Source organism: Lygodium microphyllum, chromosome 19, assembly GCF_053477565.2.
Source record: "Lygodium microphyllum isolate KBCC chromosome 19, Lygodium_microphyllum_v1.1.10, whole genome shotgun sequence".
Classification (NCBI taxonomy): Eukaryota; Viridiplantae; Streptophyta; class Polypodiopsida; order Schizaeales; family Lygodiaceae; genus Lygodium; species Lygodium microphyllum.
Genome location: NC_141153.1, coordinates 129,101,182 through 129,116,591, shown reverse-complemented (window position 1 = coordinate 129,116,591; position 15,410 = coordinate 129,101,182). Strand labels below are relative to the sequence as shown.

The 15,410-nt window shown below is 44.9% G+C and overlaps 1 protein-coding gene and 1 pseudogene across 3 annotated transcripts in view; both read left to right on the top strand.

The window, feature by feature from the left end:
- LOC148020374 (transcription initiation factor TFIID subunit 4b-like) overlaps positions 1–15,410 on the top strand; it is a 110,164-nt gene that overhangs the window by 29,700 nt on the left and 65,054 nt on the right. The window lies entirely within an intron of this gene.
- LOC148020375 (uncharacterized) lies at positions 5,669–6,598 on the top strand (annotated as a pseudogene).

Below are 15,410 nucleotides of genomic sequence, written 5' to 3'. Positions count from 1 at the left end.
GAAATTTAGGGTTTAAAGATTTGATATATGCAATTCATCGGAGCATAGCAATGTCCAGGGTAGCATAGCTAGTAATCATACCCAATATCGGCAAACAATCAGTCTCAGTGACTACATGAGCATCCATAAAATACTCATCACATTTAAGGGCTGTCACAATTCCCCATAATTCTCTTTTTACCTGTGGATACCTTCTTTGTTGTTCAGATAATACTTTAGCACCAAAGCGTATTGCATATCTTTGCCCTTTCTCATCATCTTGCCCAATTGCCCATCCAATCCCGATTGGGCTTGTATCCACAGTAATAATAATAGGCTTTCGATGTGAATAGTCAGTCTTTCTTAATGTAGGAGCAGATTTTAAGAGATGCTTCAATTTCTTCATTGCTTTTTGATACTTCCTTTCCCAATGAAATCTCTGACCTTTCCTCAGAAGCTGATAAAGAGCATCGGCTACATGTACAAAGGGAGGAATCCATATCAAATAGAACACACATGCACCCAAGAATCTACACACCTTTGATACATTCGTGCATACATCTTGCATTCTATCAATCCCATCTATTTTTGCTGGTGATGGTCTTCGCCCATAAGGTCCACACATATGCCCAACAATCAAAACCTCTTCAACTCCAAAGATAGAATTTTGTCCAGAAAGAGTTAAATGCACCTCTTCTATGCGTGTCAAAATCCTTTCACAATCCACAATATCGTTTGCGACAAACTGTCTGCATCCATGAGTATCCATCTCTTCATTCTTTTCATCCACTGCACACCCTTTTATTGGAACATCATCCAAAAAGGGCATTGTCAATTGTGGTATAAAATCCCTGAGTACCCTATTCATAGCATTTGTCATGTGTGCCATTGAGTTTGTTGCACCCTGTGGGAGAGTACACATCTGTACTAACCCCAAGGGAGTCTTCATGGTTGTGATATCCCTGCTTTCAATTGCAAGCTGAAATTGATCATACCCCGAGTAAAGATCACCCAAAGAATAGATCTCTCTGCTTGCAAAAGCCTCTGCTAATTTATCAACCACAGGACCTACATCCATATTTCTTATGGTCACTTTATTGACCGGTTGCATGTCTTGAATAAATCTCAAAGTCCCATTCTTTTTGGGCACAGTAAACCAACGATTTGAGTACGGGACTGAAGAAGGCTCCAAGATTTTCATGCGAATCTTTTCATTTAGCAAATCCATCAGCTTTGGCAAGTAAGCTTTAGACACTAGAATAGGCCTCAAGTTCCATGGTACATGTGGCACAGTAAATATGACCATAGGAGAGATAACATTTGGATCCACACAACCTATTTCACTTGGTTGAAATGCAAATACCTTTCTATGCTTAGCCAACATCCGCATAAAACAGTGTTTCTCAGCAGGCAAAAGAAACCCTTCTGCACCAACTTTCAATTCCTATAATGTTTGAGATGTAAATTGATGACCTATATCTTTAGGATCTCGTAAGCTTGGCTGCCTTGACACTTTTTCATACAAATCCTCACTCTTTGGTGGAAGTGGCAAAGCAATTGGTTTCACTTTTTTGTCAACTGTCTTATACTTTGTCTCCACAAGTGTTTCAGCCCATTGTAATTCTTCCTGCTGAGCAAACAATGCCCTAACATCATACATATCCAAGGAACATACTGACAATACTCTGTTTTCAACCTCATTTTTTGCATGTATAGTTGCTGAAATTTAAGCCATAGTGTCATTAATATTCAGCCCATAAAAGATGCCTGAAATGCCTTCATTTTCAACTAACAATCCCAAAGCTCTTAGTTCCTTAGTAGCTCGTTTCATAGATATGCGTTCAGCCTTGCACATAGCTTCCATAGGCTTAAATCAACATGAACTGTTTGCTGTAAACTGAGAATAACCAATGGTAAATACATGCTTCATTCCATCAAGAGGCGAGTATATCCTTTGAACAACACTACTGTAGCCTTGCATTACAACGGTGCTTAATGAAAATCCAGGTCTTTGAATTCCCTTGCATTTGGAGCCAAAGGAGACTCTCGAAGTGTATCTCGATTTCTAGGATGATTAACACAAACAGTAAGAAATTGGATTGCTTTCCTCCCATCCTTGCTTTTGACTCTTGCATAAGCAGAACCATCATCAAGCACCTTTGTTTCCATATGCACTCGTAATATAAGGCTGTCCCAAAATCACAGCATATGATGAATTATCTTGCACAAAGAAGTGTTGCTCTTCTTGTACATCACTAGTCGTTACTTTTACATTAGGATATGCAGCATAGAGCTTCCCTGAATAATTATTTGCAGCCCTCATACGCCAACCATGATCAGTGTGTACAGGCCATGTACCATTTTCATACAATCCACGCTCAATGACATTTATCTCAGACCCATGGTCAAATAAAGCAACACAAGGAGTTTCACGTTCCCCTATTTTCACTACCGTTTTAGTAGTAGCCCTAGCCCAATGATTTCTTGTGTAGTGAGTTTGAGGAATAAATCCTAGAGTCTCTTTCCCATATTGTTGCATCTGTCTTATTCCACCATGCATATTGCTACAAGACAATGCATTTTCAGCCACTTTCTTCTCTTTTCCACATGCTGTCCACTGATTAGTAGCATCCTGTATAGATAATCCAATACTTACTTCATGCTTATATTCAGTCCGAATACCTAACAAACTAGTTTCCTCTTCAAATTGCAGCAATGCACTAGTGGTATCACCAAGAAATTGACGCTTCCTCTTAATTATGCCAATGATCTCATCATGAAATTCTCGCTTGGCAATGCCAAGCACCTCTCCCAAGATGAATTCCATCCGATTGCTTAGGATCCCTTCTTCAAGAACCTTCTTAAGATTAGTGGTTGTCTCAATGTCAGATATAACTTATATCCTGGCTGCTTGCCCTTCTTTTTACCCTCTTGTTTGTTATCCTATTTTTGCTCCTGACTGACCTCTTCCATAACATGCTCAGGAGGTGGCTGATTTGCAGTTTTAGGCTGATCCACACTTCTTCTTGTCATTCTTTTAGATGTCCCTACATTATCTTCATTTCTTTTTCGTTTTTCTTCCACAAGTACATCCGTGTTTTGTACCTTTGCTAAATATGCATATACTGAATATGCATCTATCGGTGATTCCCAACCAGTTATGTCACGAATTTCTTGCCCTTCGTGGGACATTTCACAATCAATAATTCAGTTGCATGTAAAGCATGTGTCCATATTTTAGCTTTTGAACCAACTATCACTTAGCCATGCATACTATCCAACTGTAGACCAAAAGTAGAAGCATGTACCACCGCATAAGCATTTCGAATAGTCAAGTCTTCCAACAACTTCTGCATACCTCACTTTCCAAAATTCAAAGCAAGAGGTAATCCCGTTTCTTGTGCATGGATCTTGCCATCTTTCCAAAAGATGAGCTATCATCTAAGGCCTCCTCATAGGCAGCACAATCCTTTCTCTCATGCTGCAAACTATCACACCACATACATCTTTTTCCTAGCTTATGGATTGCTGCCCGTCCCCTTTCCTCTTGTCCTTTTTTATCCAATTTTGCAACCCTCAATTGAAGATCCCGCATACCTTTGACCAATTCATCTATGACATCTTTCCTAACAGAGGGAACAATAGTAGGTACAGTCATAGGGTTAGCCACAAAAGTGGGTGGCTTATTGGATACTTCAATTGTTTTGTCGTAACAGTGGGCAAGCTAGAGTCATGCAATCTTTCTCTTCTTCTATGCTTCTTCACAAGTGCAGTAACAGCTTGCTTGACATGTCTCCACCCTGTTTTAAGACCTGTCTCTGTAGTCTGATCCTCCAACAGATCATCAAGCTTCTCTTGAAGCTCAGGATCAGATGCTTGTAGAAACAATTCAATTTTCTGACTTGCAAGAGCTTGTTGTTTTGCAAGATCCAACTGCTCAAATCGACTTTCAAATTCTCTTAACAATTCTGTAGCCACAAGACCCTTATTGGGTTGTAAAATCCACTCCTAAAAAGTCTTGCGCATAATCAAACTAGTATCTTCAATGTAAAATTTTTCCTTGAGTGTCTTCTTGAAAGCTACCCAGTCAACTTCCTGCAAGTATAATTCAGTAATCCATGCTTTCAGTTCATGTATAGTAACACGTACAAAGTACCGGCTCTATGCAGATTGAGCCACCCCAAAGAATTCCATTTTCTGAATATAGGTACGTACATATGCAAATACATTCCTACCATTGAATAACTTCACCTCATGCTCAACTGCTTGCAAAGCATTCATCACAACACTTCTTATTTAAGCAGAAGCTTGCATCACCTGTTGTTATTGTACCTGCACAAGCATATTCATATTTTACACCATCTATTGCAAAACATCACTGGAGATTGTGTTCCAAGGTTCTCCTATCTTGCATTTCTTTCTTTTGACGACCTTTCACGTCGGGTTCACCAATGTTGGAGGGGTTTTTGTCGAAAGGTCGAATCCATCGGGGATTAGAGGTAGAAGAAAGTAGAGATAGGAGATGGAAGAGAATAAAGAGAATACACAAGTGGTAAACACGATAAAGACAAATCACAATGAATTGAATCAATATATATTGAAAGAACTTGGAATCCTTGCACTACTTAGAAGCAATCTCCAGGCATTAGATCTCTTGGAGTTTCTTCGTAGAACAAAACATGCATCAAAATTATAGCTCCTTCTCTACTGCTCGGAACCCAAATCTGATGGCTTTGTTGGCTCCGAAAGGGGGTAAAACCCTAGGATGCTTGGTCACGGATCTCCCAAATCACTTCTTCCTCTGCTTCCAGTTTAAACTGCAGTTTTCAGCCTGTCAACAGCGATCGCGATACGTGCGATTTCGCCAATGTGTCTTTTTTATGAAAATCCCATAACTTGCTGAAAAAGCAACTTGCTTTTTGCATGCCATCCTAATCTAGAAGTTTTTTAAACTTTTTCAGATTTTTACAATAAATAATATTAAAAATAGGCTAAAATTATAAAAAAATCTAGTATTTTTGGATAATCCATGCAACTCACACTAGTACTAATGACTCAGATCACATTGGCTCTCTTCATTAATAAGAAAGTCGGATGATGCATTCCATGCTTTTTCACATTGTGTCCGCATAGCATCATGACAACGAGGACTTCAATTTGCATGTGATCCATGTGGAGAGGGACACAAAGAAGTCCCACTCCCACCATTGGACATGCAAGTATTACGGGAAGCGCTATACAAGTGGTGCAACTTGGCTTCTCCAACATCTTTCCAAGACGGGGTGGCAAGTTGCTCCATGCAAGGAGGTTGCTCAAAACATTGCATAGGAGATTCTCGCCAAGATGAGAGGGGATCCACAAGAGAAGGAGGAAGTGGCTTATCGGTACCAACTCCTATGCCTACTAATGAGGAAGCATCCAATGTGGGCGTATCTTCAACCGATGCAGGAGAGGCCTCTGCCATTGGTGGTGGGGGCTCCATATCTGTATCCGGATCCGGTAAAAGACAAAGAGTGCAGGCTCGTACGATGCCGGAGAGACAATTATCTCTCTCTCAAGCTCCCTGTCATGTGCGTGGATCGGTTGCCTTTCTTAGAGAAAGGCAATGACTTGCGGACATGAAATTGCACGCACGATGATTGAGTGCAATCTTGCATTCAATGTCCTAAAGCAAGAGCAATGGAAGAAGATGGTAAAAGCCATTGCCAATGTGGGTCCATGTGAAGGATGGACCAGTGTCACATACAACGACATGAGGATGAGAAAGATTGATGAAGAGAAGGAGAGGATTGATAGAGTCCTTGATCCTATTCGGGCCGCATGGATAAAATATGGTTGCTCCATTCTCACTGATGGATGGAGTGATTGTAAGAAATGGGGCATCATCAACATACTCATTTCATGTTCACTCGGCAATTACTTTTTGCGGGCCGTAGATACCAGTAAGAGGGGGTAAAAAACGACGGGCGCATTCATCTACCGCCACATTCGACAAGCTATCATTGAGGTATACATTGCAATTTGCGTTTTAAATTTGTTTTACTTTCTTTTATTATGATAATATTATGATTCATAATTGAAATTTGATTTATACATAACTTGTAATTTGTAAATTGTGGTTGTAGGTGGGCCCCTCAAATGTGGTGCAGGTTGTTATTGACAATGCATCAAATTGTCGGCGCATGGGCCATTTGCTTGAGGCCGAGTTTCCAACGATTGTGTGGAATCCATGTGCAAGTCATTGTTTGGACTTGCTCATGGAGGACATTGGGAAGCTCAAGTGGGTGAAGAGGGTGGTCCGCAAAGCTACATCAATTGTCACATTCTTCACGGTAAAGGTAAAGGTACTTGCGATGTATCGTGAGCATAGCACATTGGAGTTGAAGAAGCCTTCTTTAACTCACTTTACTTACATGTGGTTATGGTTGGAGCGCCTTTATGAGGTGTGGTCCACCTTGCGCCAGACAGTGGTGTTCACTCTATGGAATGAGTGGGATGAGCATGAGACACAGAAGGCCAAAGCCATGCAGTGCTTGTGCCTTAATGAGTAGTTTTAGCAAAAAGTCTGTGCTGTTGTCATTGTCCTGATTTCCTTTTATAGGGTGTTACGTATGAGTGATTGCGAGGGGTCCACCGTGGGCCTTCTTGTTCACTTCTTTAGAGCGGCGTTGGCGGAGGTGTGTGCTTGTACAGTGATCACAGAGACACAACGTGCATATGTTTTAGAGATAGCAGAGAGGAGATGGGCGTGGATGCATAAGCCCATCCATGGTTTTGCCGCATTGGTACATCCGGCCTATAAGTCACCGACGGTCATGGATGATAGAGAGTTGCGTTCAGACCAGCTTGCTTATTTAACTCGTGTGGTCCCTGTGGATGACCACAATGCAGTGCTAGAGGAGCTAGGATGCTATGTAGATTAGAGAGGGCATGTGACTTTTGCTTCTCTCACTTGTTGAAGGAGAGAGTCACTTGTGAAGTCTTTATTTTGGTGGCAAAACTTTGGACATGCACTAGAGACTCTTCAACCCTTAGCCATGAGGGTCCTTGCCCAGGATTGCTCTTCGGATGCATGTGAGAGAACTTGGAGTGTCTATTCTCTCATTCACACAAAGATTCGTAATCGGCTTAGCACACGACAGTTAGAGTGGCTAGTTTATTGCTACACTAACTTACGCATGATGAGGGCTATGATGAGCATGGGTAGTCCAAAGTAGGTAAAGTTTAAACACTTAACCATAACATTTAAAATTTGTTGTTTTAACTTTTAAACTCTGAACTTTGAAGTTTAAACTTTATTCTTTACAAATTTAAACTTTAGCATTTACAATGATCAGTCTTACATGCATCATTGCATTGTGTAGGTGAATGTTGATACATTTAAGTTGACAGACGACACTCTTTCGAGTATACATAAGGAGGTGTAGAGAGCTTATAGTAGCAGATACTCGTGACACTCGCAATCAGCATGCTCGTGTGCGAGGAGTTCGAGTAGGTGGTAGTAGAGGCATGGTCATTCGACGCCCTCCATCATTAAGGAGGGATGGTTCGAGTGGCTTGCAGATATATGTAAGGCGGGGCTCTAGTAGCTCACATGTTGTGCCTCATGATGACATCCCCCCCTTGCCTACACAGCCGCCACCTAGGGAGCTATCATTTGATGATGATGGTAACCTCATCAGTGAGGATGAGTATGAGTGTGTCTCATCATCGGATGTCGAGGAGTCATCTTCAGACTCTCTTGATGAGCACTCAGATGGTTCTGATGATGATGATAGTAATGCCTCATCATAGATTCATATGACATAGGTCTTTTTTTTTTTTTTTGTATTTGATATACTAGACTGTAGACTGTAGTTGTATTGCATGTTTTGTGTAGCCCATGCGACCGCGATAGTCACCCTCATGTATTCATCTTATTTTGTAATGAAATGGCTTACAGCATGTACATTAACCAAATCTGATATGTATGCATAAATGACAGCTCCCACTTCAATAATACATCACCGTAACACCCAAATGCAATGATTCAAGTGCTATATGTACCACTATTACACTGCATAATGAGCATTCAGGAGTACATATACCAAGAGAACTGCACTTTTACAACATTTGATAAATCCCAAGTCCAAATTTCTTACACTCAGTGGTGAATTTGCTGTAATTTCACTATCCAAGCACAACTCGAGCAAATATTAGAGAAATTTCGCAAATTTTGCAAAACCCCCAAATTTGGGGGTCCAAATGTGCACAAATCTAGTGAAATTGGCTCAGGAGAGCAAAATTCCACTTGTATAAGAAAAGCCCCAAAATTTTTGAAGCAAATGTACACAATGTTTGCAATTTCTAGGCCAGATGTCATTGTTCTGCATAACCAGTATCAAATTTGGGAAAAGGCCTAAATTTGGGCATTGTGCTTATAGCTGCGAACCCTTGTCAGTGAGTGAGGGGCATGCTTGCTGAAAATAATTAAAAAATGTCAAAAAAAAACTTAAAAAAGTGTTGAAGAGCGCGACAGTTGACCTGCCAATTGCTTGTGAGCTGTCATCTAGCTAAGATGTTGGCCCGGGATGCTGCGTCTGGTTGCCGCTAACTTGTCGCCTGTCCCGTTGGCTTCTGCAATGTACCACCCGTTGCAGTTCGTGCCCTACGACTGCTCCTGATGACTGTCGCATGCATGAAACTATCATGTCTCCTTGTCACCTCAAGCTTGTTGGTCAAATTGACCACCAATTGACCATGACTGTCTCTCTCTGTCCTCAAAAAGCGCACACTTTGATGTCAATGCTTTGATACCAGTTCAAAGGGTGTGAGAGGAAGCACTCAGAAAGTGTGCGCGTCAATCAAGGTGTGTTCAGCAATGCAGTGCAGTGAGTGAAGATCGAGAGATGGGTGTATACCTTTGTGGTACAGAGAAAGAATAAAAGAATGGGTGGTCCTGAGGGGAAGGGGAAACCCTTAACGCTCACCAGCTGGGGCTATATAAACAGCCCATGGGTCTACATCAACTGATGAGTGAGACTGACCCATGTTGTACTTTCATGAGCAACTGAATAAGCAAGACTTGTTCTTGTACTTGTGAGCTCTTCTCTCCCTCTTGTGCACACTTCACTCTTAGCTTCCACTTTGATTTTCCACATGGTATCAAAGCCATCTCTTATCCTTCAGCTTTCCTCAGCCTGTTTACACACCTAAATGCACAAGAAGATCTTTTGCCTTCTCATTTACCTTCTTTTCCACCATAGCTAGCTTGATATCCTAACCTTGGAGGAGCTGGCATGTGCAAAGGAGGCAGTATTAGCTCATGATTCCTTCTAGAGATCTCCTCCCCAACTCAGGGTGCTTCAACATAGTGTATTAAATACGGAGATTAGGCGACGTGGTTAAGGTATGGTACACTTACACCCGCAAGGGTGTGTTCACATGTGTAAATAAATATATACACGGGAGTAGTGTAAGGGCCTTTACACCCAATAGTTTACTTCGAGAGCCTCCTCTATTAAAGTTAATATATTGACAACCATTCGGCTCCTATACACCAAAAGGAGAAACAAGAGAGGGTTTTGGCTTATACGACTCAAAAGGGTTATACAAACTTGACATAAGGCTTGACTGAGATAAAGGAGATGGATCGCCAGATGCGCCGAATGTCGTGGTCCTGTCAGAGTGCAGCGGTGCGGAAGCGTAGGACTGAGAGAGAGAGAACGCAGAGAGAGAAGGGAGAGAAAGAGACAGTGGACGATGAAGATCTGCTGTATATAGAATGCTGAATACAAAGATATACACAGGCGCAGTGCGCTGGACTGCGTGTCTCCACCTCGACGATGCGACCTGCTGTCCACCTCGAAGTCTGCTGCAGTCTGCACTGTCTGCTGTCTGAAATCTGTGAACAGAGACAGAAAACTGCGCGGCACCGGTCTGTAATCTGCGACAGAGAAGAGTGCGAGAGGTATATGAGACTGCTGGAGACGTCAGGTATAAATAGCCGAAATCTGCCCAAAAAATAGGACAGGTCAGCTGCATTAAATGCAGCCGACTGGGCTGCAGGCAGTCGGACTGCCACGTGGCAGTCCGACTGCACAGTCCGACTGTGCAGCCCTGGCTATGATCTCTAACACCCCCTCTTAGAGCCTGGGCAGGGCAGAAGTCTGAGGGATCTGGAATGTCTCCGAAGTAGAGCCTTAGAAAGCGCCTTCGTAAACAAATCCGCAAGATTGTCCTCCGTCTTGCAATACTCCACAGTGATGGTCTCATCCAGAAGCTTTTCTCGGATGAAGTGGTACTGAATCTCAATGTGCTTCGTCCGGGCATGAAAAACAGGGTTCCTGGCCAAGGCAATGCAACTCTCATTGTCACATCGCAGCAATGTAGGACGAGTCTGGGGGCACCCAAGCTCCTCCAACAATCTCCGAAGCCACACAACCTCACATGTGGTGGAAGACGCGGCCCGATACTCCGCCTCAGTAGACGAAAGGGCTACCGTGGGCTGCTTCTTGCTACTCCATGAAATAACACCTGCACCCAAAGTAAAGCAGTAACCTGTTGTAGACCGCCTGTGGTCCACGTCACCGGCCCAATCCGAGTCGCTCCAACCTGCAAGTACAAGATCTGACCCATCTGTCCCGGCGGGGTAATGAATCCCCAAATCAGACGTTCCCCTCAGATACCGAAGTATCCTTTGAGCAGCCTGCCAATGCACCGTCTTAGGTTCACTCATGAAACCTGCCAAGAGCCCAACAGCAAAACATAGATCAACCCTGGTGTTGAGAAGCCAAATCAAGGACCCTATCAATTGTCGATAGCGGGACGCATCCGCCAAAGGAGAAGCTGAATGGGAAGTGGCCTTCCAGTTCGGATCCATAGGAGTAGAGAGGACCCGACAATCTTCCATCTCAAAAGACACCAAGAGCTCCCGTACATATCTCTGATGGGAGAGAAAGATCCCCCTCTGAGACTGATAAATCTCATGGCCTAAAAAGAAATGGAGTAGCCCCAAATCCGTCATCTCGAACGTCCGATGTAAAGCTGACTTTGTCTCCTGGACCTGCTGTGCATCATCACCTGTGACAATCAAATCATCAACATATAAGACAAACAGCACACAACCATCCTCGGAAGTGTGAACATACAGCTGCGGATCGGCCTTGGACCGCCGATAGCCCAACTGAGACTGGAGGAACGAATCAATCTTCTCGTTTCAAGCTCGCGGGGCTTGCTTGAGGCCATACAGGGCCTTTTTCAACCTGTAGACTTTCCCATCTGAAGAACCAAAGCCAGGAGGCTGCTCAACGTAGATCTCCTCCTTCAAATCACCATTCAGGAAGGCCGACTTCACATCCAACTGATAAACAGGCCATCTCCTATGGCCAGCCAAAGCAAGAACAGCTCTAATGGTGGCCATACGAGCTGTGGGGGCAAAGGTGTCATGATAGTCAATCCCTGGGCGCTGGGCAAAACCCTTAGCAACAAGGCGAGCCTTGTGCTTATCCAAAGTACCATCACTGAGATATTTGGTCTTGAAGACCCACTTGACTCCAATCACCTTATTCTTCGGGGGGCGTGGCACAAGTGACCAAGTGCCATTCCTCTCAATAGCCTCCAACTCAGCTTCCATAGCTTTCTTCCATGGGGCGGATTGTAAAGCCTCCTTCACGGAGGTGGGCTCTCGGTCCTGCATAACACGGGACATCAAACAATAATTGGAGCAAACAAGCTCCGAAGAATGCGCCTGGTGCCTCCGTGACCGCCGCGGATCATCCTGCGGTCCCCACTCCTCAGGAACCCCCTCGATCCCTGAATCACGGAGTGTGTCATGGGCCCAGCGAGGAGGAGGCCGAACCTCCCCTCGTCGTTCTCCATCAGCAGAAGACTCTGGAATGTCCACCGGGGGTAACTCCTCAGAAGGATCCGGTGGAATAGTAGACTCTGTGTCAGAAACAGAATCATAATCAAAAGGCACGGGCTCCAGTGGAACTGTAGAAGGAGCCCAACTCTCCCCTGGATCTCCAAGAACGGGGTGCTCCTCACCTGTTGAAGAAGCTAGAACCTCCACAAACCGAACATCACGGCTAGTGGACACATCCCGCTTGACGGGATCATACAGTCGGTAGCCTTGGGACTGGGAGCTGTAGCCAACAAATACCTGTTTTCGGGAAGCTGCTTCAAATTTGTCATGGTGAGCCTTGGGAATGTGAACATAGGCATCACACCCAAAGACTCGAAAGTAAGAAACATCTGGCTTCATCCCAAAATAAGCCTCAAATGGAGTCATCCCTTCCACGGCCGAAGTAGGGGATCGATTAAGAATGTGGACTGCAGTAGCCACAGCCTCGGCCCACAGAACCTGAGGGGTCTGTCGGTGCTCCATCATGGTGCGCGCCATCTCGATCACACTGCGGTTCTTCCGTTCTAGAATACCATTTTCTTGAGGAGTATTGGTATTGGCAAACTCCTGGTGAATTCCTCTATCTGCACAAAACCGAGTAAATTCATTAGACACAAATTCACCTCCCTTGTCGGATCGCAAGGTCTTCAACTTCCGGCCTGATCGGTTCTCCTCAAAGAGAAGCCAATCCTTGAAGTGCGAGAAAGCTTCTGACTTTAGTGCCAAAAAATAGGCCCATGTCATCCTGCTATAGTCATCCATGATCAGCATGAAGTACGAGCTCCCACGCAAGGACTCATTCCTCATAGGGCCACATAGATCCGTAGATACTAGCTCCATCGGTGAAGTAGATCGCCGCGAAGCTATGTGGGGAATGGCATCCCTATGCTGCTTCCCCCGTATGTAGGAGACACATGGCTGCTGGCTCACCACTATATCCGGCAACCCTCGAACAAGCTGTCTACGTGACGCCCTCCGAAGATAGTCATAGTTCACGTGACCAAACCGAGCATGCCATAACTCAGACTGAGACTGTGAGGTAAGAATAAGAGTAGAGAGGGCAGTGGAAGACTTCAGTTTGTAAATGCTGTTCTCCTCATATCCAGATGATAGAACCTTCCTCGATTCACGATCAAGGACTCGCACAGTAGAACTGTCAAACTCCACCAAAAGACGAAGGGAGTAAATCTTATGAACTGAAAGGAGATGGTACCCTAATCCTGGTACACATGCAAAACCTCTGAGGTATAGGTGCCACCTCGTCCATCCGGAATAAGCTGCATCTTACCCCGACCTGCAATAGAAACTGAAGAGCTGTCCCCAATGAGAACCTGCCCACGCGAAGGTCGCAGCTGGGCAACATCATCTGATGAAGGAGTCATGTGCCGTGAGTCACCACTATCAACAATCCACTCTCGAGCTTGGGGAGCCGTCATCGCAGCATCAGAAGCATTTGGTGAAGCATCCTCAATGACAACTAGATGTAGAAATGCAGCTGATGAGGGTGTAGCCACCGCTCCAGAATCCTTGGTATCCTTCTTCTTGGTGTCCTTCGTGTCTTTGTCAGGGCAATCCTTCTTCCAATGGCCAGTGTTTCCACAAATGTGACATGTGGAGTCTTTGTCCTTGTCCTTCTCCTTGTCCTTCTTGGACTTGTTATCCCCCTTCTTCTTCTTTTGGTCCTTCCCCTTCTTTTGAGAGGCTTGACCTGTCAACGCCTCCGTCTTGGAAGCATTCTGTCCCTTTAACTGTTCCTCTTGGCCCAAGACCATAGGAACCAACTCTTCCCAGCGAAGAGTAGACTCTCGCCCCGAAGCAATAAGGGCAGAGTAAAATGTACCGAATCGTGTCGGCAACTGGGACAATAGTGTGATCGCCATGTCTTCGGAGGAAATCGGCTTCCCCGCATTCTGAACCTGCATCTGTAGCTGCCTTAGCTTGTTAATGTGTTCCCTTAGCGAAGAAGACTTATTGACGGACAAGGTCCGCATCTGTACCTCCAAAGAAACCCTCTTCATCAGGGTCATCCGATTGTACATTTGATCAAGCTCCAGCCATATCTCACGAGCCACCGTCAAGTGCTCGATGTGAGCGATCACGGCTGTAGTGCATGATAGAAAGAGAAAGGATCGAATCCTGGCATTCAGTTTGTCCCAATGAGACTGGGCCCTGGCCAACTCCGTACGAGCATCGGAAGAGAGTTTGGACTCATCTCTTACCGAAGGCCGGTCAATATCCTCCTGTACCAACTCTGCCAGATCATAGGACTCCAGGATGGCCAACATCATAACGCGCCAAATGCGGTAGTTGTCGCCATCGAGCTTCTGATCTGTAGGAAGAGCCGGTAAGACAGGCACCTTCCGGTCCATAATCGCCTGGAACTCCAAGTCCATCTTTGTAGACATCTTCACCTGCAATGCCTTCTCAAACGCAAAAGCAGCCCCGTCTGACTGGGTAAACTCAGCCTGCTAAGGCTCTTCCGCGTCCCGAAGCTTCTTCACCCGCCGGAGGCGATGAAAAAGCAAAACCTGCACTTTTAGGTTGAAAACTCAAACTTCCTCCGCGTCAAACAGCAGTAAACAGCAGCAAATCCACCACTTGTACTCCTTTCCTGTGCGCCCACACTCGTTTCAGCCTTGTTCCAAGGCGCAGCCCTCCTGTCTGCCCTTAAACGCAAAAAACGCAGATTTGTGTCGCGATGGAAACTCCACTTCAGGTTGATTCTACGCTCAGTCAGCCCTCAAACACTGCTCTGATACCATGTCAGAGTGCAGCGGTGCGGAAGCGTAGGACTGAGAGAGAGAGAACGCAGAGAGAGAAGGGAGAGAAAGAGACAGTGGACGATGAAGATTTGCTGTATATAGAATGCTGAATACAAAGATATACACGAGCGCAGTGCGTTGGACTGCGTGTCTCCACCTCGACGATGCGACCTGCTGTCCACCTCGAAGTCTGCTGCAGTCTGCACTGTCTGCTGTCTGAAATCTGTGAACAGAGACAGAAAACTGCGCGGCACCGGTCTGTAATCTGCGACAGAGAAGAGTGCGAGAGGTATATGAGACTGCTGGAGACGTCAGGTATAAATAGCCGAAATCTGCCCAAAAAATAGGACAGGTCGGCTGCATTAAATGCAGCCACTGGGCTGCAGGCAGTCGGACTGCCACGTGGCAGTCCGACTGCACAATCCGACTGTGGAGCCCTGGCTATGATCTCTAACAGGTCCCTCCAAGATCAGAGAGATGGCTAGTTTCACCAATCGGTCGAGATGGAGTAGTAGCACTTGTTGGAGTGTAAACTGAACTATATGTGATGCGGAAGTACTCCTTAAGCTCTTCATTTGTAAGATAACCAAAAAATGAGAAGAAGAAGATGGTAAAGATGAAGGTGTGTCTACCTCCTCCTTGAGACCATAATGCCTTTTCAAAGCCTCCAATGATGGAGAAGCTTGATAGGTTGTCATAGGATTCGAAGAAGAAGGTGCCTAAGACATTATGAGTTAGATTCGAGTCGCATGTGAGTCTTGCACAAAGACTAGCCTCCACAATCA